This window comes from Neopelma chrysocephalum, unplaced genomic scaffold (assembly GCF_003984885.1).
Source record: "Neopelma chrysocephalum unplaced genomic scaffold, ASM398488v2 Primary Assembly neopelma1_92, whole genome shotgun sequence".
Lineage (NCBI taxonomy): Eukaryota > Metazoa > Chordata > Aves > Passeriformes > Pipridae > Neopelma > Neopelma chrysocephalum.
The window spans coordinates 249346-268736 of record NW_020897754.1 but is presented as its reverse complement, the minus strand read 5'-3'; the positions used below and the strand labels follow the sequence as shown (position 1 = coordinate 268736).

At 45.8% G+C, this 19391-nt stretch overlaps 1 protein-coding gene across 16 annotated transcripts in view; it reads left to right on the top strand.

The window, feature by feature from the left end:
* Positions 1 to 16440: 16440 nt before the first annotated feature.
* PPFIBP1 (PPFIA binding protein 1) overlaps positions 16441 to 19391 on the top strand; it is a 92802-nt gene continuing 89851 nt past the window's right edge. For all 16 annotated transcript variants that reach the window (XM_027693602.1, XM_027693598.1, XM_027693605.1 and 13 more), the window contains exon 1: positions 16441 to 16522. The gene's annotated coding sequence lies outside the window, so the exon portion shown is untranslated. The remainder of the gene's footprint in view (positions 16523 to 19391) is intronic.

Below are 19391 nucleotides of genomic sequence, written 5' to 3'. Positions count from 1 at the left end.
AAAACAGGAGAGAATTCTTTTCAGAATGTTACCAGTCAAGTTCAGTGCTGTTGTGTGGGTCTAAAGCAGAGTTGAAGTCCAGATTTCTTTCCCTTGGTGCTTTGTAGTTCTGGACTTTCTTTGGGTCTTAACTCTTTTTGGAATATTGGAAAATTTGGTTTACTCACAAGCACAAAAGGCTGAAGTCAATCATTTGAGTGATTGCTCCCAGCAGTGTGTTCCTGCTCATGATCCAGACTGAAAGGAATATTCTTGCATAAGTGGTGCAGCTTCTCCCCAGGTCTTTCTCGCTTAGTCTTTTGCTTCCTTTCTGTGGGTTGACAGAAATGTCATGTAAATTCATAACATGTCCTGGAATCCCAGGAAGTAATCAGCAGCTGGAAAGCTTTTTGTGCCACTCAGGACTTGTCTGAAAATTATAATTTTTTCCCCCATTCCTGATGAGGATTATTTTGTTCTGTGCAAATAGGGGGTCAAGAAGATACTTGAGGTTATAGGATCTTGCAGGTTAAAAGATACAAAATTATGTTTCAGAGTAGAAGATGCAAGAAAAAAAACCCAAGTGGAGTGGTGAATGAGCTGGGGAAATACATCCTTTGGGAGTAGCCAGTTTTAGTGGTGCAGATCCTCTGGTCCTGTGGAACTGCTGCCTCATCTATTAAAGGATAAGTTCACATACTTTTTATTCTTCATTTGTTTTCATGTCAAAACCTCTGCAAATAATCACACAGTCTTTGGAAATCACAAGAAGTTTTGTGGCAAAGATCTCCCCTAGCTGCTGCTCTCATGGGTGCTGAGCCTCTCTGGGAGGTGAGTTTTCTTCCCTGGAATTTGCAGATTCCAAGTGTACGTGACCCAACATCACTAACGTGTCCTAGAACACTCAGGGAACTTTGGCACAAGGGAAAGTCACATAATTAATGGGCTTCTGGGTTAATGTTAATGGGTAACAATGAAGTATGTAATTGTTCTTCTAGAAGGGGCTGTAAAGTGACTAGAAACCTTTGATTTATACAAATAATTTTGATTTACCAGATCTTTAAGAATACTCTTATTTTTTTCTCTAAAAACAGTTGCAGTAGCAAATAATGTTTCCATTATCATTGAAGAAATGATAAATCTCTTAAAGAAAAAAAAAGGGAGGATGAAAAAGAAGAAAGAAACCAAAACAACCATGTATTTAGTTTCCTGTGGTATTTTTTATGTATTTTGTATCCAAGTTCTGTCAGGAACTTGAAGTTTGCAGTACAGAAACATGTGTTGTGTATCTCAGAAGTCAGAGGTCGTTATTCCAGGGTTCTTCCACTGGCTTTGGTAGTGAGCCATGGGAAATGCTCCTGTGTTGTGGGAGTTTGCAGATAAGCAGAAAAATCAAATGGAGTGAAACTCCAGAGGGAGTTGCAGGGAAAATACACATTTTTCACCCCCAAAAAATGGACACACACACAGAGTCAGGACAACTAGTTATATAAATAATCTAAAATACAATTCTCTGCCATGCTGCAAGCAAGATGCTTGTATGAGTGGGGCTATGGAATGCTGCTTCCCTCAGTTCCATTGGAATAAAGCACAGAAGCATGGACTGTTTGTTCTCTCTCTCCATCTTTGCTGCATTTAAACCAAATATTTACTAATTCTGGTAAGCTTTCTTATCATGGTCACTTTATGGTGTTTCAGGATTCCTGACAGCAGCCTGAGTGGAAAATACCTCCAAGTGGATTATTTTCCTGGTTAGGCCACTGTGCAACTGCTGCCCTTCTCAGACAGTCACTGAATAATCAAACCCATTTCAAAATTGTTGATTTTAGGTTTCTGTGGATTATCTAAACAGAATTTGAAGCTTCACCTTATCAGTCTAGAAGGAGCTGGGACGGTGTTGAGCGGAGCTTGTGCTGCTGGAATGACTTGTCAGGAACTGTAGTGACAGGACAAGGGGGAATGCCTTCAAACAGACAGAGAGCAGGTTTAGATTGGATATTGGGAAGAAATTCTTCCCTGGGAGGGTGGGGAGGCCCTGGCTCAGGTTGCCCAGAGAAGCTGTGGCTGCTCCATCTCTGGAAGTGTTGAAAGTCAGGCTCGATGGGGCTTGGAGCAACCTGGGCTAGTGGAAGGTGTCCCTGCCCATGGCAGGGTGTTGGAACTGGATGATTTTTAAGGTGCCTTCCAGCCCAAACTATTCTATGATTCTTATAGGGAGCAAGTCTTCCAAATTAGGAGTTGAGACACTTCCAGTCTTGACAACTGTCCCACTCAAATACAAAGTTGTTCAGGTATTTTTAGAACAAGGAATCTGGCAGATGCAACTTAGAGTCCAGTAATTTCCATTTTTATGGCAGGAAGCTTTTCCTGGGGCAGAAGTTCTAACTTGTTCCAGTAGTCCTAATTCAGTCCATTAGACATCTCTGAATGTGGCACTTAGGGACTTAAACAACTTGCTATTAAACAACTTGGGAAAAGTCTCCCAAGTCTTCAAATAGCTGTAATGGAGACTGAGCTTTTGTTTCTTCTGAAAGTTGAGCTCCACTGAGAATGAAGACCAGAATTTATAGGATTTTTAGTGTGTCCCAAATGAACTTTAATGTTGTAATTGATTAACAGTAGCAAAACCTGAGTGCAAACCTGACTCCACTGCAGTCAGTAAGAATCTTTTCGTTCAGGGTGGCCAAGATCAATATTAAGAATAATTGCAAGGTGACTGTTAAAACTGAAGTTCTAGTTAGAAAAATGGGCTGGGTATAAATCCTCCCTGCAAACAGGCTGTATTTTTTTATTTTGTTCTTCCTCTGCAGTTGCCATTACACAGATTTATGGGCATTTTGATCTATAAATCGATACATATTTAATTGGCACAGGCTGCAAATGATTGTATCACTTATAGACACATTAATGCATCTCTTAATAAGCCCAAACTTCCTAAATGTTGTCGCTTTTTAGGAACTGATAAATTTAAGTCATGTCCACCTGTTAATGGCTAAGAAACAAAGCCCCATCAGCACACCAGTGAATCCCAGAAATAATCTGGTTACAGTAGCAAAGCCCTTAAGACAAACCTTAATTGGCTTGTCTTCCACCAGATCCAGCTTGGGATTCTCCACACAGCACTCTGAGTGTGGTGTAAACACAGCCTAAAAGCTTAATCTGGCAGATATTTTAACCTAAGTAGCTTTCTTCACTTGTCTAGCTCTGTTTAGAATGATCCATGTGTTTAAATAAATATTTGCACTTGGAGTGTACAAGGTAGAATTAAACTCCACAATTAAATTGCCTTTCTGGTGGGTGGTTAAGTGGAGGCTCGTGGCAGCACAGCCACTGGAATTCTGCACTGGAAGGAAAAAAAGAGGCAAAATAAGAAAAACGGGCAAAAAAATTAATCATTTTTTAGCAAATGTTGGCAGCATCTTAATTGGATTGAGTTATTTGTAAAATTATAGTGAAAAATTAAATAGAAGTGATCTGCACCTCAATTTTAAACTTAATTGATTTTTAGTGCAACAGTTTCAGCTGAAATATTTCTCAAAGAAACACATAGGATTAGAAAAGTATTAATAACATTTTCTTGAGAATATATGTCAGTAGACACTAATGAATTGCTGAGTTCTTCTTACATCAGAGACAACACTTGGGAGTTCAAGCTGAAATTCCAGGACAAATGTTAATGATGAGCTGAACAGAGCTCTTACAGTGGAAATAGGAAACTTGGCTGAAGAGCAAAGCCAGGATAAACATGTGAATTCAGCCATCCTTGAGCTTAAGCAAAGCCACACAGAAATAGCTGCAAACTTTACTGAGCAGATGTGACTTCCCTTTTGTCACCTTGGAATATCACTTCCAGGTTTTTAACTTTGCCTGTTGGTTCTCAATGCTATTCTTAAGCTTGCTCTGAATTTTTAGCAATTAACTTCTTTTCCTAAAGCCTACAAACTGAAATGAGAGTGTCTTCTAGTCCTGCCTGTTGAAACTGGGTGTGTAGAGGAATAAGGGAAGGATTCCTGGGGCCAGGAGACCGAGGAAGGGATCACACTTGTGTTCCCAAGAAGGAATGAGTCTCTCCTGAAATAACCACATTACTCAAGGTGAAAACTGACCATTCACTATTCAAGTTGGGGTTTTTTTTCCCAAAAGGTGAAACCTTTATGTACACATGAATTGTAAGGAAAACTAAGACTAATTGTGGGTTGGGATTTGACTGACAAGTCCCAGTTTAGCTCTGCACGTTCCTCCAGCCTTTCTGTGGGAAAGCAGCGGGTTTAGTACTCTCGCTTGGCTTGTATTTTCCAAGTGTGTAATGGAGTGAGGTGCTGCCTCTGGCTACACTTCCATGAGAAGTGAGGGCCCACCCCTCTCAGGCTTCAGAATTCCCTGTGTTTTTCCATATGCAGCAAGTCTTGGTGTAAAGATGGCTCCAGATGAAAACACACACGCTCAACAAGCCTGATGCTTTCATACTTGGGTGTCATGTGATACCCCCAGCCTCATCACGTGTTGTAATGGGGGTAACTCAGTGTCTCACCTCATCTGCCTTCTGAAATAAAGGAGGATTCCAATAGGATTTTACTTAGTCTTCATAATGAGAAACCTGGAGTGAGACTGACTTAATCTACAGAATCTCATTATCCAGGTTTGCATTTGGGGTTATTTGTCAGTGCTGTGGCAGAATTACATCCCTTAAATGAGTTTAATGCTAAGAAGAGGAATTAGACCATCCAATCTGAAATCCTGCTAAGATATCATGGGTGTCCCTGCTGTTTGGAGCTCACCAAATCCCAATGCTGTGGGGTTTTTATCTGTAGTTTTAGGAAGGGAGGTCTTTTTTTTCTTAATCTTTTGCTAATGCTAAAATAATCTGTATTAATAATGTTACCAATGAAGTTTGTCTGCTCTAAGGACTGGTGCAATGTAGACTAAATGTGATACTTGCAGATATAAGTTTGCATAGGTTTAGATACTGTGCAACTTCAAACGCTACCCCCGAACCTCCATTTTAGTGTTTTTATAGGAGTAGAAACTTGGATATAGACATTGTCCCAAGGCTGTGTTAGAAGACCCTAGTCCATGGATTTTTTCATGCTGTGCTCTTGGCACACCTCAGCCTGGATGCAGAGATACTTCCTGAGCCTGAGAGGATCTATTAAATTCCCCCTCAGTTCCCTTGGCTGCTTTGCCAAGTTTCCAGACCAAGGTTATAGCGTTGCACTGGTTGGGATAGTATTTGGTGTGTAGTATGGAAATGCTCATCCCTCAGGTACTGGGGTAGCCCTACTTCTGACCCTGATTCCTGTAGTAAATTTGTAGTAGAGGTGTTTGTAATTCCTGGTCCTGAGAGCCTCCAGGTGAAGGGTGATCCCTGCCATTGGTGCTTGTGAGAGCAGGCAGGAGAGAGAAAATGCTGAGCTGGAAGGGTTTTATTCTGCCTTCCCTCACATACACAAGGATACTGAAGTCAACAATTGTGCAGCTTAAACAACCAGCCTGGTTCTTGGGATCTCTGTGTTTGGTTTTGCAGCTTTGCTCCAGCCAACCTTTGGACTTCCCTTGATACTGTTGTCTCTGTTTCCCACCTGGGAAAACACGGCTCAAAGCACTCCACACTTCAAAGGCAGGGAATAACCGCTTTACTGTTACAGTAAGAACAGTCATAAAGTGCACAAGGCAGAGGGAAGGCTTCTCCTACCTGGGAAGGCTGCACAGATGGAGAGTTAATAATTGCCAAATGTCATTATTGCCAAGCTGAGGCCGTGTCTCTGAGCAATGTGCAGAGCAGACAGTTAATGCCATAAGGAAATCAGTGTTGTAGCTTGGACTGGAGCTCAGGTACGGGATGGAAAGTTCCTGCCAATTTGCTAATGAGTTAGTGCACCATTAGGATAAAACCAAGATGAGGAATATCAGAGAATTCAAGGCCTGGGGAAGTTTGTTGCCTCCTGCTCTTGGCTCTCCTTGCCTGATAAGGAATGCTGCTGCAGCCTTCAAGTGATGATTTTGTTGGGAGTTCTTCTTGAAAAGCAGAATAAGCACCATGAGCCAAACTTGAGTTTGAGAAGCTGAACTTGCAAGCAGCGACACCACTTTTCAGCTTGATTAATTAAAATTTAATCAATAGCTGGGACACAGCTGCTGACTAGAAAACCAGCATATGGAGCTGATCTGTGAGTGTCTGAAGAAAATAAGAACTTGTGCTCACATTAGCCCTCCACTGCTGTTACAGCAATAGCTGTTTATATTTAAATCTCATCAGATTGACAGTGAGTCTGAGTTCTTACTGTGACTTGACTTTGGAAGGTTTTTGGAGAAAATGGCATGTGCTATCTATAGGATTTCCTGCCTCACAATAGCCCACCCAGCTGCCTTCTCTATAGCTGAGCTGAGTATTCCTCCCCAAGTACTGATGCACAGAAGTTCTGCAATGCAGCACAGTGTCAATGGCAGCTGTAGATTTGCTATTTCTCCAGTGGAAATGGATGTTATTCCCTAAGGCTGAGAGAGGTTTGAAATCCCTGAGAGAAGGTTGTGTGTAGGGATACCTGAACCCACACCCTTCTCAGTCAGATGTAACTAACCTCTGGTTTGCTTCTGCCCTTGGTGATCACAGAATCACAGGATGGTCGGGGTTGGAAGGGACCTCTGGAGATCACCTGTTCCAACCCCCCTGCTCAGGCAGGGTCACCGGGAGCAGGTTGCACAGGATCACATCCAGGAGAGTTTTGAATCTCTCTAGGGAAGGAGAGATTCCTTCCTCTCTGGGCAGCCTTTTCCAGTGCTCTGCCACCCTCACAGTAAAGAACTTTTCCTTCACTTCCTCTGTTCCAGTTTGTGCCCATTGCCCCTTGTCTTGTCACTAGGGAACACTGGAAGGAGTCTGGCTGCATCCTGTTCATCCCATCCTCTTGACATTCACCTTTAAGATATTTCTGTGTATTGGTAGGATCTCCTCTCAGTTGTTTCTTCTCCATTTTTCATCATCAGATATCACTGCCAGGTCAACTACTTCGAGATTTATCTTGGATTAAGGGATTCTATAAAAAAAATAAAAATCCCATCTTTAGTTTAAAGAGATTCCCAAAGTCAGGACTTGCAGTACCTTGTTCACTGACAGTTACTGAGCTGAGCAGTGCTGCCCTTGGAAGAGTCACCCAAAACATTCCCACTGTAGAGAGAACTCAGATGAGGCTGGATGTTGGTCCTGATTACCAGAGAGTAGATGGGAACAGAAGATTCCCCATCTTGTGTGCGTAGCAGAGGCTGGGAATGTGCAAGGAACCCCAGTGGTTCATAGTGGGATCCTCCCTGGGTCCTGCTCCAGCTCCCCGGCTCACAGAGACCCCCAAAGTCACAGCAATGTCATTGTCTTTCTCAGCATCTGGCCTGGGATGTCACTAAGGGCAGTCTTGGGTTTAACTGACAGATAGAGATGACCAAGGAGACAGGTAAATCCCCCCTGAGTACACCAGTGCACATACAGCAGGATGTTATTCCAGCTTGGGTTCACAAACATCCCCTCCAGACCCGACTGCTCTGGTGGGTAATGCTTCTCTTTAAATATCATTCTGTGCTGGTTTGACATTTCCCCCTCCTGCAACTACAGAGCTTGTCTGGAGGGCTGCAGGGGCTGTTCTGTGAAGTGGGAGCATCCAAGCAGAGAGGCAGAGCTGCTGCAGGGCACCCACAAATGAGTGATACCAGCCCTCTCCAAACACCGTGCAGATGGAAATTCCAGCTGTCACGGAGATGGACTTGCTGCTCATGTGCCCTCGCAGTATTTACCTCACCAAGGTGGAGGCACAGCTCTGTGGTGTCCTGCAAGAGCAATCTCCAGTCGTATTATCCTTGTCTTTCTCCTCCAGCCCTTGCTGTGACCTGTTGTAGGTTCTTGCTTTCTGTTTGAAATGACATGAGCAGCTTCTGAAGGTCAGCAGGTCACACAGAGCAAGGGATGGAGGAGAAAGACAAGGATAACATGACTGGAGGTTGCTGACATGTCTCTTGGCACCTCTTCTTGCTGAGATTCATTGGGGGTTTTGTTCAAAGCAACACTGTCCTCACCCCTTCCATCTTCCTCCTCATCCTGCCCTGTGGAGGAGCTGCCGCCTCCTGTGAGGAAACAGTGGGACACCAGGCTCTGGAGTCTCACTCAGCCATTTTCACAACTCTTTATTGATGCTGGAAGTTCAGATCATTATTTACAGAGGTTACTTCCCCCTGTGACACTCCAAAAGCTCCCAGCAGGCCTGGCACAACACTCAGCCTGGCTGCTTCCCCAAGGGAAGCAAACTCCAGGTTAAATCAGTCTGGAGTTCTGAGGCACAGAAGGCCATGTGAGCTCTGAGCAGAATGAAGACTTGCTTCTGACACACCCTTTTTGGATATGCTGTGGCTGCCTTTGGCTTGGATGGCACAGATTTTTTACAACTGCCCAAAACTCTTGTTGGTTGAAATCACTGCGGGCCCGTGTCAGTCTCCCAGTTCTTTGATGTGTCTCCCAGCTTGCAAATACAGGAGCAATGAGCTGCATCATTTCCATGAAAAGCAGGAGTGCAGCTTGCCTTAATGTCCTCCTACATGTAAAATACAACATGTTTAATTTAAAAATACCCCCACACACTCAGTGCAGCTTTGGGAGCTGAGGGCCCAAGCTGAGAACCGCAGCCCATGGGGATCCTGGGGGCTGAGGGACACGAAAGGCCTGGGATTTGTAAGTCTTTTTTTTTCAACATACTTGATCATAAGAAATGCAGCACAGTTTGTCCTGTGTTACTGAAACGTTGCCATCATCTCTCGTGTTTGCAGGAGAGGGAGAGTTCAGTTTGTCCCCTGTAGGGACATGTGAATGTATCCCATGTTTATTGACTATATCCAGCTAACCAAGCAGGCCATTACAAGTGTGCTGTCCACAGACATTGTATATTTTTCATAAAACTTAACTGATTTAGGCAGATTGCAGCTACTGAATCTGAGTGCTTCCTGCTCATCAGTGTCCCTCAAAAAGAGGTGGCCCTTCCATTCTTCACTTTTATTCCCATCTTTTTGTGTTTAGTTCCCCGTTAGTGTCTTGGTTTTGAACTTACTGCTATTTCTGTTTCAGATTATTCAGCTTGTTCAGCTCCAATATCCTTTCTGCACATGTAGAAAAATCCCTTTTATCAAAAGCTGGTTCACTTCAGCCAATTCTTGTTCCAGATGTTCGGATGGTAATTCCATCAGTTTGGCTCATTTTATGTTCTTTAAGACTTTAACAGCGAACATTTATGATTTTCACCTTGAATTTTATGTCATTCATTTTAAGAAGTATATATTCAACTTATGTTTAATAGTATAAGAATAATATAAGAATAGCATAAGAATGTCATGCTTTATTTTAAATAGGCTTATGTTTTAAGTAAGCTATTGAATTATTAGTGAATCCAGCTTAAGTGTTTACTTATGTACATGTAAAAGTATAGACATATACTTTAAAAGAACACAAGATTTTTAAATATCATCCAGTCTAAAGCCCTGATTTCCAAACATTAAGGGGGACTTTAGTGTTTGCAAAACACTTGCCAAAAGATAATGGTTACTTCTGACTTTCATTTTATTTTAAATGTGAAAATATCATTTCTTGGATGCCTGAGACAGACTGAAACTTCTTTTGAATCTTCCTTGTGTGTGAATTAAAGGCATCATATCTGGATTTCCTGACAGTTTTTGTTTGAATTTTAAGGTGCTTTATGTACAAAAATAGCAGTACTGTATGTAGGTACACAAGAAGTAATCTGAGTAAGGGAAACTGGAGAGTAAATTATTTGGGAATGCTCAAATAGTTCTTTACAGAACCCGAGATTAGAAGAAATATCCACATATGTTAAGAAGATAACTTTGATCACTTAAATTTGAGACTGTTTTAAAGAAAAAGTATTTATTATAAGAATCACAGGCACTTTTATAGAAGGTGAACAAAGCTTTTCCGGGAAACTGAACCAGCTCTGGGAGGTTTTGATGAATTAAAGGAGAGCCATCTCTTTACAGATATTCTCAGAAGTTTCTGGCACAAAGACAAAGCCCCACAACAGGAGCGCTGCTGCAGGATCCCTCGTGCCCGTGCATTAGCAAATTGGGCGTTAATGAGCTGATAGGGCTCCTAACACCGTTTTGCAGGACGGCACTTGGCCAAGCAGACTTGACAGCCGCAGGTATTTCCATGCAGCCAAGCTGCCAGAGGAGGTGTGCCTTCCATCCCCAGCAGGATTACGCTCAGGATGTAATTAATCTCCTCTCAGATGCACGTTCACTTATCTGCCCCTGCATTGTTTTGCTGTGCTCACCTGCTTTTCATGCCTCGCTTTTTCTTTGGCCCGTGTTTAACCTTTCATGGTTCACAACCCAGCCCGTTGTTCCTGCAGCATGTGGTGGATCCAGCCCGTCCATCTTGTCCCTGGGAAGGAGCTGCTGGGACAGCAGGACACCCAAAATGAATGCAGAAGGTACAGCTCACCAAGACAGAGCAACCCCTTGTTTGTCTCATCTTTAGATGGTCCTCAAATCATTTGTTTTAGGTAAATAACGTAAATATTTTTAATTCTATAGGCTTAGCAAAATTCTATTTCTAAACTATTCATGTCAGCCATATTCACTCAGACACGACTTAAAAATCCCAGTCTCTTTTTCCACTTAACACAAAAAGACAGGGCTCACAAGTGAAGTGGAGAATCAAGATCATTTTGATGTTTTTCCTAACCTAAAAAATAGGTATCTTCCATGAATGAAACCTTTATTTTCTGCATTCCTAAGGTGTAAAATCTCTGGGGGGAGAGAGAAAGAGAGAGAGAGAGAGAAAGGGAGATTAAAATGAGTAGTACCTAAATTGATGATCCCCATCTCCTTGTGCTCCCTCGGAGCTGTATTTCCTATGTTTCTCCCTTCTTTCAGAACTAAATAATCCCTGTTTTATGGTTGTCTGTCACTTTGCTGGGAGCAGGGCAAGTGACTGATACAGTCAGACAGCTTGGTGAGCGCCCTAGTCAGCACCCAAGACTTAGCTGATCACTTCTTGTTTCTCCGGAGCAGAAGATCTCAGTAATTTCCAGTGATTAACTTCCTTAGGTCCTGCCACCTGACAGCCGCCCTTCCCACCCCCGTGGACACCGGGATTGACTCAGCCGAGGAGCCGGAGTTTCCCACCTCAGTGAGTCACCAGCAAAACGCATTCCCAGAGAGGTCAGCCCGGGAACAAGGGATGTGCACGGGGCTGTTGGAAATGGGAAGCAAGCGCAGTTCCTGCTCCCGCCTGGGCAGGATGCCGTCGCCTTCCTCCGCGGCCCTCTCGGCCCGAATATTTAAGGAATGTGTGAAACGGCGCTGTTTTCCTGCTCCTGAAGGCCGGTAAAGCCCGAGCCTGGGCTGAGCCAGCTTTGACACTGACTCATTGTGTGAGCTGGAGTGAGTGACCGCAGTTATGTCTCCAGCGTGCCGGGCAGAGATATCCGCGGGGCTGGCACCGCTCCACGGCTCCTCCTGCCAGCTCCACGGCGGGAATGCAGCTCCCCGGCTGCTCTGCAACGTGGAAATGCATCCCCTCGCATGGAGCTTTGCTCAGGAACTCTGTACCGTGTCACACTGTGAACTGAGAGACACCCTGCACCTCCTCACCCCTTATTGTCTTCACTGGTGCTAAAGAGAGAGTAACTTCTGTGTGGTAGATACAGTGTTGGAGAGACTCTTCAGAAAGGCACTTTATGGTTCTTCTAGTGCTTTTGGGAGTGCCTGTAAGCCTGGTTCTATCAGGAAATGTAAAAAGACTTGTCTTCAGGAGCACTGGTGGGTTTTCATTGCGATCTAGAAGTTGCTGGTGACAAGAATGAACCAAGAGATGTCCTTAGGTACCTGAGAAACTGAGGAAAAAACTGAGGGAAAAAATTCACACATTTCCCCAGGCAATGGGAACGTGAAAGTTGAAAGGAACAAAAGCAGTATGAGCTCAGAATCAGTGGGATATGAAAAGGGAGAGTTATCCCAGTGGCTGGGGACCAAAGCTTAGGTGTAGGGTGTCACCACTAGGTGAACATTTTGCCCTGTGTCTAAAGATAAGCACTTTGAAGCCCAAAGAGCTTCTCTCCAGCTCCTTCATCTTTCCTGACTATCCCAGAAAGCAGCTCCTGAGTGTAAGTAACAATTGTCTGCTGATACAGAAATGGAGAGAATGCTGTGAAAAATACATGCATGTGAACCTAATGAGTGTTTCAGCCCCTTTAAGGTACATTTATACCTAAATTAGGGAGTGAGAGACCTCCAGGGAGAGGAAAAAAACATTCGGTAGGCCTGCAGAAATTTAAGAATGTGAAACTTTGGAAGTGTAATCTCTTTTCCTGCTTTTAATGACAGCAATTGTTCAAAATAACAGAAAGACAAAGCCCATGTGGAACACTCAGTCTTTCCAAGCAGCTACTCTATTGCCACTGAACATGCAGGGATTCCTCAAGCCAAGCCCAGTGTGATTCTTGCTCATGTCAGGAGGTTTTCTCTTGCTCACATTTTACACAAAACATGCAGCACCTTCCAGTTTGTAATACTGGATTTGTGATTTCCAGACACACACACTGACACATCGCTGAGGTTCACCCCAGTGTTCAGGCTGGAGAGGTTTCTGCAGTTAATTACTTCTTCACCCTCGTGGGTGTGTGAAGTTTTATGGGAAGCTTTCTTGTCCTCTTGAAAAAGAACTAGAGCTTGCCTTTTCTTTTTTTTCAGGGGTTAACTGCACAAAGCTCCAGATAAAATACACAAGACTGATCATCTGAAACTGGGGACCTGAAACAATCCCAAGCACTGGAGCAGATTGGTAAGTTCTTAAATGGCCTTCTGCTTTTTAAGGGGTTTAAACCAGAAACTTGAGGGAGAAATGCTGATGAAAAGCAGCAGCCCTTCCATCAGTTCAGCAGCATGTTCAGTGTGCAGGGCTTTTCTTAGTGTTTTCAAACACTGTGGGAAGACCCAGGAATGGGACAACCGAGCTCAGAAGTTTGGCTGCTTTCAGGGAGTACAGTTTGGGGGCATTTTGTACTTCAGCTGCTGTGGATTAAGTGAATCCTTTGGGCATTGAATCTCTCCTCTCCTTTTTAGGAAGGGATTGGAGGGGAATTTAAACATGAGGAGGAAGGTTCAATTATGGCTTTGACAGCTAGAAACTGTTTGTGCAGTGCTTTGTCCCGGGACTGAACATCGTGTCATAGTGAAGCTCAAAGCTTTGGCTAAAACAATTTGCTCTGTTGAGTATTTAACTATCAGGATACTTCAGGTAGCTGAAAGCCAGGACAGCTTTGACAGCCCAGCTACAATAGGTGGTCAGAAGAGCAAACATTTCCAAGGTAATAGTTTCTAACAGTAAAACTGGGCTGTTGCAGAGAGCAAATTCCAGCTCCCTCAAGTGAAATAAGCTGCCCGGACAGAAGTGCCGCTTTCTCTGCTCATCCCTCCATCTGCACAAGGTGCTTGTGCTGGCACAGCTCTGCCTTCCAGGATCTTATCACAGCTCTGACTGACACAACTGTGCCGGGAGAGTCGGGAGTGGAGACCTGACCTGAAAACACCCTGGCTCAGCCCCAGGGTTAATTCCCATCTGGGAGTAAAGACAGCGACTCACAGAATCCATCTTCTGAGCTGCCTTGAAATGAAAGCTGTGCACAGCCTGGGTGTGAGACCATTGCCCTTTGGGAAGGAGGTCCCTCGGCTCTTTCAGCTGTTGTATTTTGGGGAGGGGGTTTGGTCTAAAGGAAAATTTCCGGGGCCCAACAAGGTACTGAAGTTTGAGAAAAATAAATTGGCTGTGATGTACACAGCCCTGTATTTCAGGGCTCTGCCCATGAGCTAGCACTGAATCATAGAATGGTTTGGATTGGAAGGGACCTCAAGGATCATCTAGTTCCAACCTCCCTGCCATGGGCAGGGACACCTTCCACTAGCCCAGGTTGCTCCAAGCCCCATCCAACCTGGCCTTGGGCACTTCCAGGGATGGGGCAGCCACAGCTTCTCCGGGCAACCTGTGCCAGGGCCTCCCCACCCTCACAGGGAAGGATTTTTTCCTAATATCCAATCCAAACATTTAGGCATTGAGCTAATGACAGTGTGCTGCTAAAACAAGATGACTTCTAGAAGAAGTTGAAACCTGGATCACTACAAGGCATTAACACTCCTGATAAACTGAGGTGAGTCCCTAAACGGTGTGCTGTGAGACAACAGTGCTTGTGAGAATGTAGCAAGGATAACTGCATTAAACACTGCACCATGTTTATCCTCAGCAATAAGGCACTGCAGATTTAATGAGTGCTGCACGTTGCTGTTTTGAAAGGGGTTTTGTCTCAGAGTCACTGCCAGTGGGATGAATGGTCCTGCTCGTGCCTCCACCCAACACCCAGACACCCATTTAGTGCCAGGGACCTTGGAGCGTGTCCGCTCATCCCAGTGACCCAGCTGGAAATTAACTGCTCTGCCACACTGCACCCCCAGCTGTACCACAGTGTGAGTGTGGGGGAGACATGGAGATCAGGAGAGATCTGTGAGATCCTGTCAGAGCCGTGAAGATCATGTAAGAAAGTGCACACTGCTCCTTCGAAATGCCTCTGACAGCTCCCGAAATACTGGGCTTAATGCCACTTATTGATTTGTAACCACGGAGACGGTGCGTGTTCCAATTGCAAAGTGAGGGAAAAGCTCTTTCCCTTCACCTCCTCCAGCACTGAACAATGTTGGAAAATACTCCTTGTAACCTCCAGAAGCCCTCACAGGAGGGAGGAGTGAGTTGTTTGCCTTCTTAGAGACTGCTTCGTTTTCACAAAGGTGGGGAAAATCAACCATTCCTTGCAAACCAGCCTGGAGCAAAAAGGGCTAAGCTATTCTGGGAGATGAGAGATAAGCACGCCAGAAAGCCTTATCAGAGATTTGTCTGAACTTGCAAAGGTATTTTCTTTGATGAAAGAATACAAACAGTTGTTTGAAATGTTCTGTCTGCTCAGATTTGTTTTCAGAGATCTTACACGAAGCCCCTCTGCATTAAATTCTTTAATAAGGATCTTCACTTTCTGAATTAAAAATTAAAGTGTAAAAAAAAAAAGGAATCAACAGGACAGTCAATTCAAAAAAGGCTGAAAAATATTGGATCAATATTTGTCCCAAGTCCAAGTCCAGTCATTTCCAGAGGGAGTGGAGCGCTGGATGTGGGATCCCTGTGATTCAGCCTGGTGGGACCTAGAGTGTGATCAGCACTTGCCCATCAGCTGACAGCAAACTGGGAACATTTGCTGGAGAACTGATGAAGGTTTGAGGAAAACAGGCAGAAAGACCAATTGTAAAGCATCTAAACTGTAGTTAGGCACCAAAGCTTTGAAACAGAGGTTCTAGAAATAGAAGATACCAAAGCAAAATAGGTTATTTTTAAATTGCCTTTCTTTCCTCGTAATTGAAAACTCAGCTCTGCTGTTTAAGCTGAGACACACTGGAGCTGTGTGGCCAACGTGACAGGCTGGTGACTTGCCAGAAAACAGTGTTTTGGGTGGACTTGCCTTCTTTGGAAACCGTGCTTAAAGAGCAAATGCTTAAAAAGCAAATGGTGCCTTCCTGTTTTTGTTGTGAATTCCAAATGTTTATTTCCAACATGTCACCATTTTGAGTGGAAACCTCCTCTTCTTTAGAAGTCATGGTCAGAAAAAGAGCACAAGCAAATCATTTGCCCCCCAGATGTAAAGCCTTAAGAGTTTTCTCTAACCCAGCTTTTGGAGAGGGGGTGGGGGGAAGAGCTCTGAAAAGTTTTGGGTCAACTCAAAACAAAGTTTGGAGTTAGTTGGCTGGACCTGGCCGCCAAGCCGAGCCCCACGGGCCATCAGTCCTGTGACTCTGCTCCTGGAGGTGCAGCACCTCGGGCCTCTGGAGACCTTTCTGCCATGGAAGTGGCAAAGCCAAGGCTGGTTTTTGGGGCAGGCTATCTATGGACTGTGAGTCCCTAAACTGTATGAAATGAGACAGTAACACTTGTGAGAACGCTTGTGATCACACAGGCCGCGAGAATGGGTTTGGAATGGGCGCTGGAATGGGCTGCCCAGGGAGGTGGTGGAGTCGCTGTCCCTGGAGCTGCTTAAGAAGAGACTGGACGTGACACTCAGCGCCGTGGTCTGGTAGACGAGGTGGTTTTGGGTCACGGGTTGGACTCGCTGATATCAGAGGCCTTTTCCAACCTTGTCGATTCTCCCCATTCTGCGCGAACGCTTGCGATCACACCGGCTGCTCCACCCCAGCGGAGAGCCCTTCACCCCTCCCCGGGCCCCGGGGGCGGTCCCGGGCGATCTTGGGCTGTCCGGGGCGGTGCAGGAGAGTGCGGGGCGGTGCCGGGCTGTCCGGGGCGGTGCAGGAGGGTCCGGGGCGGTGCAGGAGGGTCCGGGGCGGTGCCGGGCTGTCCGGGGCGGGGCGGTGTCGGAGCGGCGCGGGCGGGACGGCGGCGGGCGCTGCCCGGAGCCGGCGGAGGCGCGGCCGCCCCGGAGGGTTCTCCGGGGTCTGTGCGCAGGTAAGGGGCGCTCCGGGGGGGTTCCCGGGACCGAGCGGCAACTTGGCGCCCCGGCGGGATGAGCTCCCGCCGTGCCCTGCCCCTGCCCCTCTCGTGCTCCTCCTCTCCAGCCGCCATGGCCCGGGTCCCACCGGGAGCGGGGACCGGGAGCCGCCCCGAGCCCGGCGGGACGGGCACGGCCGCGGGGGCCGAAAGCCAGCCGGCCCTCCGTCCTCGACCTCCGTGAGGAGGAGGGAAGGAGAAGCGTTTTCGGCACTCCTGACCTTCTGTGCCTTATTTATGTGCTGGAAGTGACAGAACTTTTAGGGAAGTTTTGGGAAGAGGCGGGCAGGCTCCGGCTTTAGTCTTTTCAGGCGCTGGTGCTGTTAAACTGCGGTTAAAGAGTTTTATCTAGAGCTAGCAAATGTGTTTTGATTTAAGGCCTGGGGTTCTTACATCCTGTAATTATTTTCTTTTCCCTGGGTCTGTTTCTGTTAGATCTGTAAATTTCGGAAAGCTGGAATAGCTGTGGTAGCTCACACCCTGGCTGACGTGCAGCTGTGGCTGTAAAAAGGTGCTTTGCTATCTAGCTTTGCACCTTTCTGTGGGGGGAAAGCGAGCTTTTGGTGTTGAACGCCGTAGTGTAACACGTGGGCGCTCTCTGGTGCGAGTGCAGAAACACCGAGGAAGTGTTTCGGGCTCGGGCTTGGCTGTGCCTGAGCGTTCAGAGGCTCTGCTGGCTCCTTGTTCTGGCCCGAGCACAGATACTACCACCAGCACCATGTGTGAGCTCTGGTGTGTATTGCAGTGGCAGCACATTGAGCAATACAAGTGTCGCCGCATTCCAAAAAGTAAACAGCAAAAATGGGTCACACAGTGAGGATATTCTCCGGGCTTACACGATCGAGCACCCGAGAGGAAGAAGTTACAGTGTGTTAACTCCGGATTTATTGCCTCTATTAAAGGTAGCAGCTATAGCTGGAGGATTTACTTTTGTGAAGGACATAAGTAGAGGTTTCAGTAAAACCAGAGGCAGCATGGCAGCTCGGTTTGAGAGGCATTCTGGAAGGGAGAAAAGCTGAAATCTGCTTAAACTCTCTGTTCCAAAGGCAGCAAAGATTTTGGCCTCTTCACTTCTTCACATCGGTAAAAAATTAGGAGCCAGAGCGCTCCTTAGTTTAGCTTAGTACCTGTCCCAGGGGAGTTTTGGCAACAGGATTTAGTCCAGTTATTTGAAAAGCTGTATCAGAGAGATCAGCTCTTAGAAGTGAAAATGCCAGTCAGTGGCGTGTTGCTCATAAATTAAGATCCATGTTCATGTGTCAAGAGTGTGAAGTTGATGTTTGTGTCCCCCCAAAGGCAGTGGGAGCTCCACCTGTTTGCCTGGCTGTGGAGTGGGGCCCTTGGGAGCAGGATCCCTCTTCAGCATCTCCTGCCTTTGAGCAAGGTGCCCTGGGATTTGATCCATTTGCGGGATCTGGGCTTAAGAGTTTTGCTGAGGAATATTTAAGCTGATGTGTCCTGTGCACGTGTGTCTGCAGCGGATCCACGCTCTGGAAAAATATTGGTAAGGTTTCTGCATGTCCCTGCCACTCAGGGCGGAGCACCTAGAAACCAGGGATGTCATAGGGGGCAGGGAACCGTGCTGAATATCATCTTTTTTTCCCTGCTTGGATGCAAGTCCTGTTTCTGTTTGGAGTTGTGCTGCCTGCACAGTGTGAAACACCTCAGGAAGGAGTGGGGTGCTGATGTAAGTGTCTGTGGGGGTGTGTGGGGAGGCTTTGCCTGTGACCCGTGGCAACAACGTGAGGATAATTGTTCACATTCCTGAAATTACAGCCATTCGCAGGAGACTGAGGTTCGCAGGTGGTGCTGCCAGCCTGTCCGGTCCCATTGCTCACCGCTGATGAGCAGGACACGTTCTGGTCACTGCTCAGTGCTCAGGTCAGGGTGGCCTGAGGACAGGCAGTGCTGCGTGTGAAGAGGTGCACAGGGCGCAGGGCCCTTCAGGGGGTTTTGTGTCTCTTGGATCCATCCAAGTGGGGTTTTTCTGGTGTTTCTGTCTTTCATCGCTTCAAGGAACACTTTCAATGAAGTGGAAATCCTTCCCCTGCAGAGGTTTAAAACCAAGCAAGGTTTAGTCATTTTCTTGACAGTGGTGTGATTGCATCAAAATAGACCTTGGGCTTACTCAGGACCGGGTAGTGTTGCTGTAAACTTGTTTGAATAACTGACTAATTTTCTTTGTTGTGCTTTGCATTGTGTGTTTTCTGTGGAGAGGTGGCCAGATCCCAAATCCAGTACAGATGCTCCAAAAATGTATCCCTGGCTCCTGGGATGGCACAAGAGGAGTGCAAAAGAAATCCTAAATGTCTCTAAGTGGGAAGTCCACTGGTTTACAGAGAAAGTAAAGGCTCATATATTAGGCAGGATTTAGGGAGGTAATAGAGCATCCTGGAACTTCCTGTGGTCTTAGAGGTGGTCAGGAAAGCCCCCTTCCCACTGCTGAATTTGCATGCCCTTTCTTAAGGAGGTGCTGGTAACCTCTGCCTCAGCTTGTGCATGATGATGCACAGGTTAGGTTGGTGTACCTGAGACAGCTTCTTCTCATTCTTGCCTTGGCTATTTTCAGGCTTCAAAGCAAAACTGAAGTGATATCGCTGCTTTAAAGCTGTACAATTATGATCTGACCTATTTCTGTGTCACCAAACCACATCTGTAAACTTACAGATGCAAGGAATGGGTTTATTGAAAAGTTCAGGCAGGTTTTGTTGTGTTCACTCCTCATTTGGGGTGTGTGCCCACAGCTGTGCATTAACAACACCTAAAACCACTTAATACCTTCATAAATAAAACCACTTAGTACCTTCCTGTACTTAGGCTGAACAGT